Source organism: Cryptomeria japonica, chromosome 1, assembly GCF_030272615.1.
Source record: "Cryptomeria japonica chromosome 1, Sugi_1.0, whole genome shotgun sequence".
NCBI lineage: Eukaryota > Viridiplantae > Streptophyta > Pinopsida > Cupressales > Cupressaceae > Cryptomeria > Cryptomeria japonica.
The window spans coordinates 161091288-161107110 of record NC_081405.1 but is presented as its reverse complement, the minus strand read 5'-3'; positions in this window follow the sequence as shown (position 1 = coordinate 161107110).

Here is a 15823-nt window from a genome sequence, read left to right as displayed (position 1 = left end):
TTCTGATACGTCGTACTCTACATTCCTCACATATAATTTGAGGACTAATTAATATTTTAAGTTTGGGGGAAGGGGGAATATAGTCATTATTATTTTTGAAAGGGTACCATCATGGTTCTCTGGTGACCTTGCTTTGCAACTGGTATGATTCCAGGAAGGCTGTCCATTCACCTTCCTTGGAGTACAGACCTCATTTGTTGGTGCTCGTGTGTCATCCTTAGTGGCCCGCGTCCTCTTTTTGTATGGATTGCTATTATGCCTGTGTCTTTTCTTGGTTTATGATTGCTTTGCTCATTTTTTTCTTTCTTTCTTCTTGCCTCTGTGTTTATTCGTGTTACCCTAGTTTTTTCCAGGTTGCTCTTGGGGTTGGTTGGTCATGACCCATCACTGAAGCTGCTTGTGTGAAGGTGTATGGGTAGTGTTAGAGTTATCTTGTATTAGCTAATAATTATTTATTTAATTATTAGTCTATTATACTCTACATTTAAGCTAAACTTAGGCATTTAATAATATTGTAGGTATTTAACAATTATTCTAATTATTAAATACACATTATCCCTTTAGGGTTTCTTTAGGGTTGCACACCTTTAGGGTTGCTAATATCCTTTTATAAGGATTGTCTTGTATTTTTTCATTTAATTGATTCCCTCTCTGAATGATAATCTTCTTCTTCAGAGCCATTATTGTCTTTTTTCCTCCATTCTTCTCTTGTGACAGGTATTTTGCTTGTAGGTGTTCTTGGGATCTCTCAAGTTGTATTTCTCAACTTCTTCATGGTATCAGAGTCTACATTTGCTGCTGCTTGTTCCTGATTTTCAGAAATTTTTTTTGAGGAGGGTTTCAAGATTTTTTAGAGCTTTTTTATTGGATCTGGGGTAGCTATTTTATTTGTGATCATTTTAGGCTCAAATGGATGTCATTGTTGAGCTCAGAATGCCCAAAAACCCCTATTTCCATATAAAATTTGTCAAATTTTGATAAATTTGGGTTCTGGACATTTTTTTGGTTTTGCCTTGTTTTTGGCACAAATTTGTCAAAAAAAATCATTTTTTTAAAGAGTAGTTTGGGCCAAAACAAGACCTCACTGTTGGCTTCCAAAGGGCATTTCCAGTCATTTTGATATATAATTTGACCTATTTTGGTGACAAGGGCATCCGGGCCATGAATTTTTCATTGGCATGCTTTACGAGAGACAAAAATCCGTATGGTTGTACCTACAAATGCGTCAGAAATTTTTTGTCAAAAAAAATAAAAAAAATAACAATTTAGTTTTTTTTTTACCCTCTTTATGCCGTAAAAGAGGGGTTTTTTTTCTTTTGGCCGTAGCTTGGTCATATAGAGGCGCTTTTTCAAAAACTTTATATCATCGGAAAGCTCTTTTCAAGCTCTCTTCCGATCTAGAGGTTTGATCTTCTAATTTTTCTTTTTTGATAGTGTTTGTTGCTGTCAAATCTAGAAGTTCCTTTTTGCACTCTGAAGACATAACTTGAGCATCTGAACTCCGTTTTTCAAAAAAAAATTATCATTGGAAAGCTTGTTCTATGCACTTTCCAATCATATGAGTTTTTCTTTCCATATTCTTCTCCAGGTATATTTTATTTAGTTTTTTTCTTTTTAGCACTCTAGTGAATATCTTGGATGTTTCAGGTCCCGAGATCTCTTTTTCTGAGTAGGATGTCTTTGGCTATTCTTGTATACACCTAAAAATGGTCTAAAGATAATTAATTGAATAAGCAATTATTTAATTAATCCCCCTTCCTAATTCCATTGAATTCATTAGCAATTTGATTAAATTATCCCATTCATCTACTTATTAATAAATCTAAGGATTTATTTAATAGGTTCATTTCAATAGTCCCCTTTGATTAATTAATCCCCCCCTATTTAATTCGTTTCTTCTAATCCCTAATTAATTAAAACAAATCAATTTATGACTTGTTGAAAGTTAATTAGCCTTTTCCTATTATTTGAATTTTTAAATTCAAATTACCCACATGCCTCCTAACTTCTAACCACCTAACCTAACCATCCTTCTAACCTAACTCATTCCACCTAACCTTGGGTTTAACTAACCCTATCCTATCTTGCACATCCTAACCTCCTTATTCTAATCTTCTTTGGGTTGGATATTCTCTCCTTGAGACACATGGCACTTAGGCCACATGTCTCCTCTCTTGGACACTTCCCTCTCATGAGCAAGGCTCCTTGACACTTGTCACCATAGAGATGACAAGTGCCCCTTCCTCCAACCTCCTCCAATTTCACACTTGATATCTTTACACTCAATCTTGACCGTTGATTCCTGCCACCTCACCCCTAACCTTGGAAATCCTTTAAATATCCCCCATTTTGGAGCACAAAGGATCCCATCTCATATCATTTTAGGCATTGTTACTATAGGCATATCCATTCTAGCATGTCATTTGAGAATTTTTATTATAGGCAATTATCTAGTTTAATTTGATCATTTTCTAGCATAATTGCATCATAATCATAGCTTAATCATGCATATCATTAGGTTAATTAGACTCTTGGATCAATCTAGCATAATCAATCTCATCTAGATTGCATATGATCATCATTTCAAATCCTCCGTCTAGGTGTAGTCAAGTCATTGGGATTGCTTATCCAAATCTGAGAGAAAATCCACACTCGCATCTCATAGGAGGGGATAGGTCTCTTTGTCATGGTTTGTCTTTCATTTTCTTTTAATTTGCTAACCATGCTTGTAATGATCTATTGAGTGTTTGTGTTGTAGCTGCACGTACCCTACTTCACACACATGACATTTTGGCGCTCACCGTGGGGCTGGAAATCTCAGTTTTGGCCTCTTAGCATCATCAAATTTTCAATCTCGCAGGTTTCTGGCTGGATCTGATTCAGAATCTTATACGAGTTCCTTTGCAATACCGTACGAGTTTCTTTGTGCACTCTTATGGGTATGTGAGAATACTCATAAGAGCAAGTGAGAATACTCATACGAATTTCTATTTCTGTGTTTTCAAAATAGATTGCATTTTAGAGATTTTATGCTTCAATCTAGCTACTACTAATGCTAACCTTGGTCTATTTGTGAATTTTCTAGTAGCCTAACTAGTTTTTGCAGGATGATTGTCGAAGGTTACTCTTGTCAAAGCTTCATTTCATTAAAACAACATGACTACAAATGTATCTATTTTGCAGGTTGCCTAAACGAGAACTCAACCAAACTTTGTGTTTTCTTTAAGTTTTCTAGGCACACTTATTTTGCTAATGGTAAATAAACATCTTGTTTTCTATGTCAGAGAAGTTGTCTAAAAGGTAGGAGAGTATGCTCTTGTCCATTTGAACAATCAAAAATATTGACCCTTGAAGCGCTTCTAAGTTTGAGATTTGATTACCTTTAGCAGGCGTGTCATAGTGGGAAAAATGAATCACCCTATGAGAATGACCCAAGTGAGTACAACTAGACGTAAGTTTTCCAAATCACTCTAAAAAAGAAGCCTCTCAGGATTAAAGTCTCAGAGGATGGGATTATTTTTCTCTTTTGAGATCTCTCATATCATACATTTAGTAGGGCATTGCGGTCTCAATCACACTTGCGTGACTACTTCTTGTTTCGATACCTTGGACTATAGGCCTGAATCACGCTTGCGCGACTGCAAGGGGTAATTTCAAACGAAAACCCTTACTACGAACCCTAAGATAGAAGCTACCTGATTCACCTCTGAAAGGGGGATAATCTTTGTGCAAGAGAGATAGTAGCTCTCCCAAGACACTTGCCATATCGTGCCCCCATTAACATTTGGAGCCGGATAATATGACATTGAGAATCCATTGTGTGAGACTCAACGACCATATTTTGATTAGCTATTGGGTGGGTACTTAAGTTTGCAAGAAAAAGGTTTTCTCTCTCAGCCAACTTTCTTAGGATTTAGCGTGCTATGCTTGAGGTTATTTTTCATCCCTGAAATAGAAAATTAGACATCTAAAAACCAGAATCAAAACATCAAACTTCATTGATAAAAAATATGTCCAAACAAAAATTTTGTCTCTGTTCTGTCCTCACTCATATGAGCTTTCTAGTTTGTCGTATGGGAAATCTAGTTTATCATCTTGTTCGGTGAGAATTATCGTACGAGTCATTTTTGCAAAATATTTTTTGTTATCTTTTGTCATCTGGTTCTGTGGTAAGAGTTGTACGAGTTTGTGCCTTTGTCGTACGAGATTTCTAGTTTATCGTATGGACATGTATAGATTGTCGTCTGGGGCTGCCTAAACTGTCGTATGAATTTTGTCTCTGTCAGTCCAGAGCTGTCTTCTTGCATGTCTTTTTCAGACTTGTTATGTTTGTTTGGTCAATTTACAGTGAACATAAACACCTGATATCTATCATTCTGTGCTTAGATTTTATTGGTTTGCTTGGTCAAGTAATCTTCTGCCAAATCAGATTCTAGAACTAGACACCTCAAGATTTTCAAGTATTCACCTTCAACAAGTTCAAGATCTAAACATCTCAAAGTGCATTATCACCCTCTTTGATAAACTGATCACTCAAAACATAGTTTCTCATTAGGATCTATCATCCTCTATCACGAAACTACAACATTTGGTCAGGATAACCTTGTCCTACATCGTAGGATATATCATTCCTATTAGACTTGGCTTTATCAAAATCATCATCATTGCACTCCAAAACCGAAGATAAAAAAACTTGCAAACTTTTAAACACTTGAATTATCTTTTCATGTGATACCACTCTATCATATCTACATTAGCAGTTGATCACTTATCGAAACAAATTTTTGACAATCGAATCCTTGCAGAATATTCAACACACATGTATGCCCGTTTTAACTAGAGCGCAGAGACGAAAGATCGTAGAAATGGAAATCAAAACATTTGAAATAAATGAAGATTATAGAAACATGGAACATGAAAACAAAATACAAGAAGAAGGGAAAATAACAGAACAACATTTCAGAGAAAACAAGAAAGATCCAAAATTTGATTAATTTATGGAGAAAATATTGGAGGGAGAAAAATAAAAATACTTCCTAATGTTAGCTAAATCTGGTGCTACATTCCCCCAATATTTTGATGTGAGCAAATTAGGACAAAAGAGAAGTGACCTTTTCTCTAATAACGAATGACATGAGGATATTTTTGGTCTAAAAAATGATGACACATCAATTCCTGATAACACAAGAACTAATGAGGAAACTTCCATTCCCAAAAAGGATGACGTAGGAATTCTCAACCATGTCAAATCTAATGAGGACATAAGAAAGAGTCGAGATGATACAAGAAGAGATCAAGATCATACTAGAACACACACTCATGGTTATACAAGAAAAAAACATGTTGATAATCCTATCACAACTATTACACAACAAATACAAACGCTAGAAACACAAATTCAAGATATGCAGAGAGGAACTGTTTGAAGATACTCGCTTCAAGAAATCTATCGTTACCCATTTGACAAAAAATTAAACTTGATCCCATTTCCTACAGGTTGTGAAACTCCTTGATACGATAAATATAATGGAAGCACTGATCCCCAGGATCATATACGATAATTTTGCACGATGAGTATGGAGTTTGCACATGAGGATACATACATGATGATATTATTTCCAAAGAGCTTATGTGGACTAGCTATGGAATGGTTCTCCAAACTTCCACCTAGAATTAGATCAGTCGTAGAATTGGTGGATAAGTTTGTTTCACAATAATCTTACAACATTCAACATGAGGTAAAAATGCTCAACTTATGTAATACTAAACAAAAGAGTGGAGAACCTTTCATGACGTTTCTATAGAGATGGAGACGATTAGCTTCACGGTATCCTCAAACGGTGCCGAAATATGAAAAAATAGACATATTCATCGACAAGATAAATGGACAAATGAGCTATCATCTAAAAATGTAATGCCAACAAAATTTTGAAAAGATGATTGATAATGGTATCATAATGGAAGAAGCTATGGTAAAGAAGGGTGAGTTGAAGCTATGCAAAGAAGGAGTTAATCCTCCTAACAACAATATTAGCAACAATAACAATGATAAGCCTAACTTTTGGAATAGAAATCTAAATGTCGACAATGAAACCCTCTTGGTGGAATGACAACCATTATTGCGATTTTCATTGAAACAAGGGACACCGCATAGATAATTGTCAATAGTTGAAACATGTCATCCAAGATTTGATTGATAATTGAGTAATAACTGTGGATGGACATACGACAAATGAATCTCATACAACTTTTAAAACTCCACTTCCAAACTATGAGAAGGGTGAATCATCAACAACATATAATGGTAAGGGTAAAGCAAAGTTAAATTACGCTCATACATATGATAATGTGGTAAATGTGATTGTAGTTAAAGAAAAGCAACATCAAGAACCTAATCATGCTATCACAAGCAGCAAAGCTAAAGTTGTTTCTCTAGGTCCTACCACTAACATGTCATCCACTACAAAATAATACAGTCTAGTGGATCAATTACAGAAAATGCCCACGCAAATATCCATCTTAGAACTTTTAAAACTGTCACCTACACACAAAGAAATTCTTGAACAAGCATTCGTAGATACAATAATGTCTAAAGATATTGATATAGATCAATTCCAAACCATGGTGGGACATCTCACAACCCCTCACTTCTTATCATTCACCGAAGAAGATGACATATCCTTGCAACATCCCCATAATGCTCCCTTGCATATAGAAGTCCTCATTCATAAGACGTGAGTTAAACGTGTCCTAATAGATGGGGGAGATGGCTTAAATTTTTTCTCATTGAGTCTTGTCCATGCTCTAGGTTATTCAGAAGATGCAGTTGATTCTCGGAAAAAGATCACCATCAAAGCATATGATGAAGAAGAGCATTCCTCTAAAGGAATTGTGATATTACCCATCAGTGTGGGATCTTTGTAGAAAGACACAACATTCCAAGTTCTAGACTTGGACTTATCATACAACATACTCTTGGGAAGACCCTGAATACATGACATACAAGCTGTTCCATCAACATATCATTAGTGCCTAAAATTTCCCTATAATGGGCATGAAATCACGATCTTAGCAGATTCAAATCCATTTAAGTACTGTAGTAATCTAAAACCAACTCAAGAGGTCATTGTTCCTCATAATAGGGAGGCATCATCTTCGAATACACAATCCAAAGAAAAATCATTTGCCTCAATTTTGTCAAGTATGGAAAGCAAATGCAGCTAAGAGATCAAGGGAATAGAGAATATTCAATATCACAACTACAACTTTATCCTAAGTCCTATGGAAAACCATCAAACTCTAAACAACCACCAATTGTGAAACATCTTCCAATATTTGATGGAGCATTTGTTAGTGCTGGGACATTATTAGAGGAAGCCAAAGACAAAGATGTGCTATAGTAGCTATACAAGGATGAAGAAGTCCAACAAAATATCAATAATGTCAGAATAGCCACTGAAAAGTATGAAAAAGGATTTAACATCCTTCACAAAATGGGATACACTGGAATAGGTCCTATAGGAAAAAAGAAGAAGGTATCTCAGAACCTATCCAACCTCACACTCAGCAGGCTTAGGGTATGGACAAGTTACTCTACCAAAAGACACATCTTCTAGCCAACAACAAGAGGAATATGAAAAAAGACAAGAACAACTTGCAATTGAAAGGGAAGAAGCATCTGCCAAGCAACAAGCACAAGAAAAGATGAAATGGCAAAAGAAGCAAGCCTCAAATCAACAGGAAAAATAAACTAAAGGCACCTCCCAAGCACCATTAACTCTCAATCAAACCAAGTACAAACCTAGTACTAATAAAGGAGAGCTCATAGAAAGGTTGACAAAACTCAATCTTAGTCTAGAAGAAGCTGAATATGAAAGAATAAAAGATATAGCAAGAAAAGAAGAAGAAACAAATCAAACACTATATGAACAAATCAGTAGATTGCAAGCCGCAAGTGAGATAGATTCTAATGAATGCGAATGGGATTCCTATCACTCTAAAGAATCAGCTGAAGAAAATTTATTTGAAGAAGATGTAGGAGTTGATGTAGTTCACACGTATGTAGGGCAAACGTTAGGAACTAGCCCACTTGAATTAGAATCACATTCGATTGACTTGGACTTAATTGAGGATGATCAGAAGCTCCTTGTGCGAGGTCATTCTGATGAGAGTACCATTCTAGAAATTGACATACATATTGAAAACTTTGAAATCTCTATCATGACCCTTGATACCCTTGAAACATCTCAACCTGATGACCCCTTACCTCTAATCCACCCTGAAATTATTGATTGGGAAAATGAAAGACATACTGCCATTGATACCTTTTCTAATGACCATGCCATATCTGTATATCTTAATGCAATCGAACCTGCAACAACTTTCCCCAAGAATTTTAACAATGAATCTTCCAGTCAAGTGGGTGCCAAATCTCTCAGTCGCAAAAGTGAAAATAAAGAAAACAATATCAGGTCTAATGCTGAAAACCATTTCTTGGCAACATTAGATCAGGAAAAAGTAAAAAGAAAGGATGCATCTAATGGTGAAAACATCCTCGAGGCACCAGAAGATGGGAGATTTGACACTTTACCTGTGCACTATCAAGAAATGTCATCTATTTTGATCGAACCAACAGAGGCAGTTAACATTAGCACAACAAAGCAACCAAAGATTCTACATCCAATGACTTCTCTGTCCGAACAAGAAATGGAACAATATATGGAATTCTTCAAACGATGGTAAATCAATTTTACCTGGTCATATGCAGACATGCTAGGGTTGGATCTAGAGTTATCATGGATCACTTAAATGTTAGTCCAGGAGCCAAACCAGTTAAACATAAATTAAGGAAGATGCATCCTCATATTGCTCTTCTGGTCAAAGCAGAACTAAAGAAATTACTAGATGTCGGATTTATCAGACCTGTCGCATATCCTCAATGGGTATCCAACATCATTCCTGTTTCCAAATTAGATAAAAGTATCAGAATATGCACAAACTCCAGAGATCTTAATAATGCATGTCCAAAGGATGACTTTCCTTTACCTAACATTGACATCATTGTGGATTTAACTGCTGGACACTCCATGTTTTCTCTAATGGATGGTTTCTTCGGATACAATCAAATTAAAATAGCACCTAAAGATCAAGAAAAGACAACTTTCACATGTCCATGGGGTAATTTCTGCTGGAATGTCATGCCTTTTGAACTAAAGAAGACAGGTGCTACATATCAAAGAGCGATGACAAAAATATTCCATGACATGATGCATACATTCATGGAAGATTATATGGATGACATATTGGCCAAATCATACAACAGAGAAGACCATATAGGAATACTAGAAAAGATCTTTGACAAGTTAGAACAGTATAAGCTACAACTCAATCTCAAGAAATGTGTATTTGGTGTCACTTCAGGCAAGCTATTGGGATATATTGTTTCAGCTAGAGGTATCAAAGTAGATCCAACTAAGGTCAAAGCAATCATGGAAATGGCATCTCCCCAGAATATCAGTCAACTAAGATCACTCCAAGGAAGACTATAGTCAATCAGAAGATTTGTTGCTTAACTAGTAGATAAATGCCCACCATTTACTCATCTATTGCATAAAAATGTTAATTTCAAGTGGGACCATCAATGTGAGGATGCATTCAATAAGATCAAGGCCTATCTCATGCAACCACCCTTCCTAATGTCACCAATTCTAGGTTAGCCATTGTTACTCTATGTATCAACCACTGAAGTATCATTAGGAGTTCTACTTGCAAAACAAGATAATGAAGGAAAAGAATGAGCCATCTACTGCATTAGCAGAACATTAGTAGGCTATGAGATCAACTATTCACCAACAGAAAAATCATGCTTGGCGGTAGTTTTTGCTTCTCAAAAATTAAGACACTATCTACTATCACACTCCATCAAGTTGATTGCTAAAATTGATCCATTGAAGTATTTGCTCAACAAGGCAAAATTAACAAGAAGACTAGCAAAATGGATCATGATTCTAAGTGAGTTTGATATTGAGTATGTTGACAGAAAAGCTATAAAGGGGCAAGTCATTGCTGACCAGCTAGCAGAGGCACCACTTCAAGATGATCGTCCTTTACACATTGAATTTCCCGATGTTGATATCCTAACGGTCACCACAAAACCATGACAATAATACTTTGATGGTTCATATACACAACATGGATCAGGAGCACACATTCTATTCATCACGCCACAATGTTATACAATTCCAAAAGCGTACAAATTAAGCTTTCCATGCAACAACAATACAATATAATATGAAGCTTTGGTTATAGGTATCAAAATGGCTGTAGAATGGAACATTATGCAACTTCAGGTCTTTGGAGACTCTCATCTTGTCATCAATCAAATCAATGATAATTATCAAACAAAGGATGAAAAGCTAATGCCTTATAAGAAGATGGTTGATGATGTTAAGAAATACTTTATCAAAATAACTTTTCAGCAGATTCTAAGGAATGACAACAAGGCAGTAGATGCCATGACAACACTTGCTTCTCTACTTCAAACATAGGAAAATCAAGAGCATTACGAATTCCTGGTGGAAGAGTTGTTTTACCTTGCACATAATTGTCCTAATTCCCAAACTATCTGTCACCTTGTTGGGCATGATTCCTCCCACTATGGCCAAACTTACACATACTTGAAAGATAATATCCTCCCTCCTGACTTATCAAAGAACCAAAAGAGAAACTTTATTCGCCAATCCTCCCATTATACTCTCGTCGTGGATACCCTTTTTAAACGAGGTCTGGACGGTACTATTTTAAGATGTCTCAAGAAAGAAGAATTTGAGAAGGCCTCAAATGAAGTCCATAACAACATTTATGGCACTCATTTAAGTGGTCTTACCCTTTCGAAAAAACTCATACGCTTGGGCTATTATTGGCTAGCTATGGAACGAGATTCTTTTCAGATAGCTAAATTATGGAAATAATGTCAGATCCATGGAAATTTAATTCATGCACCAACACAAGAACTTCATTCTTTGGCAACATCTTGGCCTTTCTGCCAATGGGGTCTGGATCTAGTAGGAAAGATAAATCCTTCTTCATCCAATGGTCACAAATTTGTCATTGAATATTTCACAAAATGGATTGAGGCAGTACCTCTCATCAATATCATGGGAAAAGAAATTGCTGCATTTATCTTGAACTACATCATCTATTGCTATGGAATACCCATGACCATTATCATTGATAATGGGCGACCATTCAAGAATCAAGACGTCCAAGAACTCTGTGAGAAATTCAAGGTCCAACACAAATTTTCCACACCCTACTATCCACAAGGGAATGGGCAAGCAGAAGGATCAAACAAAACTATTTTGAAAATCCTCAAAAAGACAGTGAATGATGTTGGCAGAGATTGGCTTATTCAATTGAACCCTACTTTATGGGCCTACTTTACTAGTATCCACACACCAACAAGTGCCACACCTTTCTCTCTTGTTTATGGATTAGAAGCAATACTACCAATAGAAGTAGATATACCTTCTCTACGAGTATCATTAAAAGGTCTTATCCCAGATGAAGAACAATGGGTATCTAGATTACAAGAGTTAGAATTGATTCATGAATGAAGACAAAATGCCTTTGATCATTTAAAGGTATATCAACAGAGAATGTGCTGAAGTTATAATCACAAGGTGAAACCATGAGTCTTTCAAGTTGGGGAGCTAGTACTAAAGGAAATTCCACGAAACCAGTCAGATCGAGAAAAGAAAGGGAAGTTTGAACCAAACTGGTTAGGTCCATTTGTGGTCACAACAATATTTGGGTCAGGAGCATATCAGCTATCAATGTAGGATGGGTATCAACTTGAGGAACCCATCAATATCATGCATCTGAAGAAGTTTTATGTCTAAAAAAGTAGAAAAATCCAAAAATAGTGAAAAAGCAAGAAAATCCAAAAACAGTGAAAAAGCAGAAATATCAAAAACAGTGAAAAATCAGAAAATACAAAACAACAAAAATAATGAAAAATAAACAAAAAAAATCAAATATGAGAAAAAAGTGCAATAAAAACAGATGGTGAAAACCTGACAAATAGGCACTACCTGTCAGCTAGCTCTTCCATCTATTAGTTCTTGCATCCTTCCGCTTGCATTCATTTTTACATCAACGTTGTTCATATGCATAATGAACCTTTGTACATACATAAGCATTGCAGGTGATTTATCACCATGGTTTGGATCATTGGGTATATCATAATGACTTTGTTTCCAGGTTTGGGGCAGAATCCTGTAACTAGCTGGGGGCAAAATTTTCGATCATTTTGAGCTTCATCACGGAGGTAGAACAACAATTAGGCAACACTTGTCAAGTGAAAAACTGAGACACATCCAATATTGAACACGAGATCAAATTTTCCACCATCAAACTATCACATGTCAGTCTAAGCACATCACACACTTTTCAATGGATGATATCTTTTGATAATGCTTTTAACACATTGGTTCAACTTTTCTATTTTGATTTTTGCTATCATGTTTTTTGAGTGACTCTAGGATGTCTCTAACTAGAGGAACAAAGAAGGAACATGATATTTTTCTTGTCTGCTGTCTATCAATTAATCATTAATATGTGCAAATTTGTCTAAGGAAATGATCATCGGAGTATCATCGAAGACATTTTTGATTTGCATATAGAAATGGTTAATATTGCCCATTTTACGCAAGCAACACTCAGGTCATCTTGGTTCAATTATACCTCAATGCTTGTGCTAACTTGCAATATCAAAATCTAGGAAAGTAGTGCTTGGGTCATCATGGTTTAATTATACCATCAATGTTTGCACTCACTTCCCACATTTTAAAAAGCTCAATGATGATAAAATGCAATAACCCAGTGACTGGTCTGACCGTAACTTTGCATTTCATTTGCATTCACATTTGCATTTAGCTTGCATTTCATTCTTGCATGGGATCACACAAGATTATCTTGTCCAAGGTCACATCTATCACAAGAATCATCAAAGTATCATCATAAGTGTATACACAATTAGAATGATGACTCATCTCTCTCCAGATATTGTCAACCCACCAAATGAACCCACAACAACATATTTGCATCTTCCTGCAACCTGATATCAACAAAATGTCAGTTCTTTATCCAATCAATCCTACCAATTCTATCAACTGATCACATCTAATCTATTCGATCATGTCTTATGTAGGATGTATCTTTTCTAGAACCAACAATTTTTTATCAAGTCTTATACAAGATATATCATTCTTGAAACCACACGCTTTGATCATCTTTGTCTTATATAGAAAGTGTCATTCCTGAAACCAGAGCAAATATCGATCTCATCAATCTAATCAATCTTATCAAATTCAATCAATCTTTCTCAATCATCACATCAAGAACTACACCATCGTAGTGATCAAAGAAATCACACTTTCATCAATCAACATTGCAAAAATCATATCAATTCTAATCGGGAAATCAATTTCACAACAATCCAAACACTCCAAAGGTCAATTCTCTCAATTGATCTCCCGAGGGGGCATCATCGTACCACAATTTATCAATCAATGTCTGGGGCATCCCATCGAACCAATATCATAATCAAAATGAGACTATTCTTTGAATCAATGCATCATCACACCTTGCTTCAAAGAGGGGCAAAATGTATACACCTAAAAATGGTCTGAAGATAATTAATTGAATAAACAATTATTTAATTAACCCCCCCTCCTAATTTAATTGAATTCATTATCAATTTGATTAAATTCTCCCATTCATCTACTTATTAATAAATCTAAGGATTTATTTAATGGGTTCATTTCAATAGTCCCCTTTTATTAATTAATCCTACCCCCATTTAATTCATTTTTTCTAATCCCCTAATTAATTAAAACAAATTAATTTATGAGTTGTTGAAAGTTAATTAGCCTTTTCCTATTATTTGAATTTTTAAATTCAAATTACCTACATGCCTCCTAACTTCTAACCACCTAAACTAACCATCCCTCTAACCTAGCCCATTCCACCTAATCTTGGGTTTAACTAACCCTATCCTATCTTGTACATCCTAACCTCCTTATCCTAACCTCCTATGGGTTGGATATTCTCCCCTTGAGACACATGGCACTTAGGCCACATTTCTCCTCCCTTGGACACTTTCCCTCTCATGAGAAAGGATCCTTGACACTTGTCACCACAGAGATGACAAGTGTCCCTTCCTCCAACCTCTTTTCCAACCTCCTCCAATTTCACCCTTGATATCTTCAGACTCAATCTTGACCGTTGATTTCTGCCACCTCACCCTTGGCCTTGGAAATCCTATAAATATCCCCTATTTTGGAGCACAAAGGATCCCATCTCATATCATTTTAGGCATTGTTACTATAGGCATATCCATTCTAGGATATCATTTGAGCATTGTTATTATAGGCAATTATCTAGTTTAATTTGATCATTTTCTAGCATAATTGCATCATCATCATAGCTTAATCATGCATATCATTAGCTTAATTAGACTCTTGGATCAATCTAGCATAATCAATCTCATCTAGCTTGCATATCATATCATTTCAAATCCTTCATCTAGGTGTAGTCAGGTCACTGGGATTGCTTATCCAGATCTGAGAGAAAATCCACACTCGCATCTCTTAGGAGGCGATAGGTCGCTTTGTCACAGTTTATCTTTCATTTGCTTTTAATTTGAAAAACATGCTTGTAATGATCTATTGAGTGTTTGTGTTGCAGCTGCAAGTACCCTACTTCACACACAAACACTCAAGCAACACTCGCTTCAAAGAGGGGCAAAATGTATACACCTATAAATGGTCTGAAGATAATTAATTGAATAAGCAATTATTTAATTAATCCCCCTTCCTAATTTAAATATTGAATTCATTATCAATTTGATTAAATTCTCCCATTCATCTACTTATTAATAAATCTAAGGATTTATTTAATAGGTTCATTTCAATAGTCCCATTTGATTAATTAATCCAAATTAATTAATCCTCCCCCCATTTAATTAATTTCTTATAACCCCTAATTAATTAAAACAAATCAATTTATGAGTTGTTGAAAGTTAATTAGTGTTTTCCTATTATTTGAATTTTTAAATTCAAATTACCCACATGCCTCCTAACTTCTAACCACCTAACCCATTCCACCTAACCCTAGGTTTAACTAACCCTATCCTATCTTGCACATCCTAACCTCCTATGGTCATTGGTATTTCTTGTCTAGATTTAAGAGAAAATCCACACTCGCATCTCTTAGGAGGCGATAGGTTGCTTTGTCATGGTTTATCTGTCATTTGCTTTTAATTTGCTAACCATACTTGTAATGATCTATTGAGTGTTTGTGTGTGTGAAGTAGGGCACCTGTAGCTGCAACACAAACACTCAATAGATCATTACAAGCATGTTTAGGAAATTAAAAGAAAATGAAAGATAAACCATGACAAAGCGACCTATCACCTCCTAAGAGATGCGAGTGTGGATTTGCTCTCAAATCTAGATAAGAAATCCCATTGACTTGACTACACCTAGACAAAGAATTTGAAATGATATGATATGATATGCAAGCTAGATGAGATTGATTATGCTAGATTGATCCAAGAGTCTAATTAAGATAATATGATATGCATGATTAAGCTATGATGATGATGCAATTATGCTAGAAAATGATCAAATTAAACTTGATAATTGCCTATAATAACAATGATCAAATGATATGCAAGAATGGATATGCCTATAGTAATAATGCCTAAATTGATATGAGATAGGATCCTTTGTTCTCCAAAATGGGGGATATTTATAGGATT